The sequence below is a fragment of the Hipposideros armiger genome, unplaced genomic scaffold (assembly GCF_001890085.2).
Source record: "Hipposideros armiger isolate ML-2016 unplaced genomic scaffold, ASM189008v1 scaffold_529, whole genome shotgun sequence".
NCBI lineage: Eukaryota > Metazoa > Chordata > Mammalia > Chiroptera > Hipposideridae > Hipposideros > Hipposideros armiger.
In genome coordinates this window covers 1134611-1139132 of record NW_017731879.1, presented here as the reverse complement: position 1 = coordinate 1139132, position 4522 = coordinate 1134611, and the positions used below count along the sequence as shown (strand labels likewise).

The window sequence follows — 4522 nt, the reverse complement described above, 5'->3', positions numbered from 1 at the left end:
ACTCAAGTATGAGAATTGGGGAGCTTTTCTGCTTTAAAAAGGAGATAATGAACATGCTTAGTCATGGCGAACATGCAGGAGTCCTGAGGAACCATAAAGTGTATTTTTTAGCAGTTGACATTTAAAATGAATGCAAGAAGCATTTCTTTATCATTTGCATGTTTCTAGTACATTGCATCTGCCACAGTATGGAAAGCAAGGCTGATTGGAAAGCAAACCACATGCAAATAATCACCAGCAGCTTCATTGTAGTACACATTGATTCTCTCCAGCTGCAAATCACTGTCTCCATGGTAACTGCCAGTGGGGTCGATCCCATGCTCATCACTGATGACCTCCCAAAACTGGAAATTAAAAAAAAAAAAAAAAAAAGAAATCACACGATGGCCTAGCATCCTGAATATCAGGAAGGATGGCCCTCTTCTTCCTCTCGTGTCCTTGGAAGAGTGGCCATTGTGGTCAGACAGCTAAGGAGTGCTAGACAGACCAGATAGCTGTGCGTCTCTATTCCTCCAGCAGCTGCTGCTGAGGGGCTTGGAAATCCGCAGAGCAGCAGCCATATTACAGCAACAGGACTGAAAAGCGGGGAGGGGCACTGAGGGAGAAAGGTGGCCACAGCACATCTCCTTCTGGGGAAGCCATGGATGTTGGGGAGGCTGTCACCCCCAGGCAGGGCTGATGTTGCAGCATCCCAGCTGATGGATGGGTCCTGGCAGGACTGAGGATCTCCCCCTGTGGCTGCCTTAGGAATCAGTGTCTTCTGGCACACACCCCACCCAGCCCTCCAAGCAGCGCAGTTTTATGCCACTGACATCCATCCTGGCCCCTGGCCACTGAGCACAGCAGGGGACGGTGAGGGGTAAGGGCCCGCAGGAGCCTGGGAGCACAGCTGGGGCAGTGAATGGAGCTGGCCTTGGTGAGGGTGCAGACTCCATTGTGAATTTGCAGCAGGAAAGGGGGTGGGGAGGTTGGGGTGGGCAATATGGCGGTTCCAACAGAGACCACGTCCTTGTTCGGATGCCCGCCCACACTCATGCACCATGCCCGCTCCTGCTTCTCCCACCGCTGTCGGTAATTGCAGCCCCAATGCCATCACCTGCCGCCTGGCAGACAGGAAGCCAGACTGGCATTATATGTCACCATGTCTACATGGTGCTCATATAGGGAAATTATCTAATATCTTCGTCTCTGGGTCCCTACTGTGAAATAAACACATATCCATTCATAGATATGGAGCAACTTGAACCAAAAAGACTATTGCAATACAAGAATGCTCTTATCTTAGACATCTGCAAGCATCCAAAATCACACAGAATAGACTTCTCCTTCTAAGGAGGCGTGAGCAGGACCAAAAGGTCCTCTGTCTTAGTCAAAGGCCAGAGGATGGCCTGTTTATTGAAGAATTCATCTTACCCTAAGACATGCCTGGCCCTTGCCCTTAGCTCCTGGGAGGTGATTTCTGGGCCCCTGGAATATCCTGCCTAATAGGAGGGACTTTGTTTGCTTGGGAGCTTGTTTGCCTGTGCACCCGACAGTCTATCAGTGAGGTTTGTGATAGGGGCTCTTGGCCACATGGTACCAATTCAGATCTCCCAGGAGCTAGAGACTAAATGTGTCAGCCCAACCTCCAGGCGGGGCTGAAGACTAAAGGTTGGCTATGCGGGAATTATGTGGTCAAATCCCAATAAAACTTTGGATGCCGCAGACTCAGGAGGACTTCCTTGGTTGGCAGGCCTCTGTGCTTGTCACACATTGATGATGGGAGTTAACGTTGTACATTACTCCATGGGTAGAGAATGACTGGAACCTCTACATTTGGATGCCTCTGGGACTCCTGCCCATGTGTCTCCTCCCTTGGCTGATTTTAATCTGTATCCTTTCCCCATAATAAACCATAATCATAACAACTGTCAGTGAGTTCTGTGAGTCCTCTGGCAAATTATTGAAACTGAGGGTAGTTTTGGGAACCTCTCAAATTTGCACTTGTCAGAAATGAGGGCAGGCTTCTATGTGGATACTTTGTGCCCTCTAAAAGTGTGTAGTTGGCCCCAATTTATTCAGGGGACTAAGTAAAAATTTACATGCTAAATGCTGAAACCGCCAGACTTCTACACAGCTCTTAGAATGCTGGCAGCCAGGCATAAGAAGTGGGATATTGGCAGGGATGTTCTGAGGTACCTGATAATAATGATTATATCTGCTATCTTTTGTTATGTAACAAACTAACCCATTTTTTAAAAAAATTAAAGTTTGTTGCGATGACAAGTGTTAATAAAGTTACATAGGTTTCAGGTGTACAATTCTGTACTACATCATCTATATATCACATTGTGTGTTCACCACCCAGATGCAAACTAACCCCAAATTTTGTGGATTAAGACAAAACAGTTATTTTATTTTTTTAGAGTGAAAAAAATTTTTTAGAAGATTTTATCGGGGACTTGGGGGGGAGGGAACAGTGTTGGGGAATCAGGAAAGGGAAAAAGACAAGTTGCTGTCCTTTTGTTCTTCAGTCTAGTTGTGGAGGACATTGCTTCACTGGCCCATGTTGGTATTGTGATCACTGCGCTCTTCCTGGCTGAGGCAGATCAGTCACTGGCCATTGGATGGCCACTCAAGGCAGCTCACGCTGGCTGCCAGCCACTCACAGTAGCTTTACGGCAGCCCACTGCAGTCTCACTGCAGCCTACGCCGTCGCCGGCAACTCACAGCAGCCCAGCTCCAGGTCGAGTTGTTGGTCACCATCTTAGCTGTAGAGGGTGCAGCGTCACTGGCCCACGTGGGATCCGAACCAGCGGCACTGCTGCTGAGAGCTCGCGCTCCCAAGCCAACTCTTAACCAACAAGCCACTCGGCCGGCCCAGTGAAAAATTTTTATACTTAGAATTAGCCAGCTGGACTCAGTTTAGATGATCCCAATTTTGTTGGCAACATCATAGTCAGAAGCCAGCTGAATATATTATATACCTTCTTCTCTCCATCAGGCCTGATTCAGGGTGTTGACCCTGGCCACATCAGTGTCATAGAACTTCTTCACAGCCTGTTTGATCTGGTGCTTGTTGGCCTTGACATCCACAATGAACACAAGTGTACTGTTGTCTTCTATGTTCTTCATGGCCTACTTGGTAATTAGAGGGAACTTGATGGCATAGTGGTCAAGCTTGTTTCTCCTGGGGGCACTCTTCTGAGGATATTTAGGCTGCCTTCAGAATTGCAGTGTTTTGGGCCCTTGGAAGGTAGGTGACTTGCGGATTTGTGTGTGTGTCTGTGGACGCCTTTCAGCTCTGCTTTCTTTGCCTTCAAAGCCTTTGCTTTGGCTTTGAGTTTGGCTTTGGCTTTGGCTTTGGGAGGGGCAGGTGCCTCCTTCTTCACTTTTGGCACCATCTTCATGAAAAGCCAAAACAGTTATTATTAATCACGAGTTTGAGAGTTGGCTGAGTAGTTTTTGTTATGGGCCAGTTCATTTGGGGCTTGATATTCTAGGGTGGCTTCACTCACATCTGGTGGTTGACAGTCTTGTTGGTCTAGTGAGAGATACATTGTTATGTCTGGCAGTTAGCTTGATGTCATTGATGTCAGCTTGAACAACAGCCATGTGCCTTTCATTGTCCATCAGGTGAATCATGCTTATTCATTTTGTGGCAAAAGGGTCCCCCGTGGCAGGAGGGGGCAAGCCCCAATTCATAAATGCTTTTTCTAGTTTTGCTTCCATCACATTTTCTAATGTCCCATTGGCAAAACCAAATCATGTACCTAAACCCAGAATCAGGGGGTAAAGAAATAGACCCCACCTCTTGATTGATAGAGGAGAAAAGTCATATTGCAAAAAAGCATGTATCAGTTAGGGTTCCCTAGAAACAGAACCAATAGAGCCTGAAATCAGCAGGGTAGACCAGCAGGCTGGAAACTCAAACAGGGTTTCTACAGTCTTGAAGGGATTCTTCTCCAGGAAACCAGTTTTTGTTCTTAAGACCTTTGCCCAATTTGATGAAGCTCATCCATAAGTGTGTGTGTGTGTGTGTGTGTGTATATATATATATATATATATACATACATATATATATATATATGAAGTCTTTATTTATTATTATTTTTTTTTAATTGGGGAATTGGGGAGAGAGACCAGCCAAGTTGCTGTTCTTCAATCTTAGTTGTGGAGGGTGCCAGTCGCCATCTGGCTGCCCAGCCTCTAAACTCAAGGTGCTGTGTTCAATCTTAGTTACAGGTGGGCGTAACCACCATCCCATGTGGGAGTCGAGCCCGGCAACCTTGTTGTTAAGAGCATGTGCTGTATCCACAGAGCCATCCGGGCAGCAGCTCAGCTCAAGGTGCTGTCATGTCCAGCGTGGCAAGGGCATACAGGTTTCTCTTAAGGGGCGACATAGATTGAATAAGAGCAAGAGACAAAATTAAGAGTAACAGCGAGACCAAGGGACTCAGCCAGAGAAGACTGAGTGAGCCCAGAATCGGGTCAGCGCATAGCTTTTATTGAGAAATTTGAAAAGAAGTGAAACTGTTTTACT

At 46.7% G+C, this 4522-nt stretch overlaps 1 long non-coding RNA gene across 1 annotated transcript; it reads right to left on the bottom strand.

Moving 5' to 3' along the window:
- Positions 1 to 233: 233 nt before the first annotated feature.
- LOC109396599 (uncharacterized) lies at positions 234 to 802 on the bottom strand. The gene is made up of 2 exons (XR_002126869.1): positions 488 to 802; positions 234 to 344 (listed from the first exon to the last, which is right to left on the bottom strand). It is a non-coding gene; the product is annotated as an uncharacterized LOC109396599 (long non-coding RNA).
- Between the last annotated feature and the right edge of the window lie 3720 nt (positions 803 to 4522).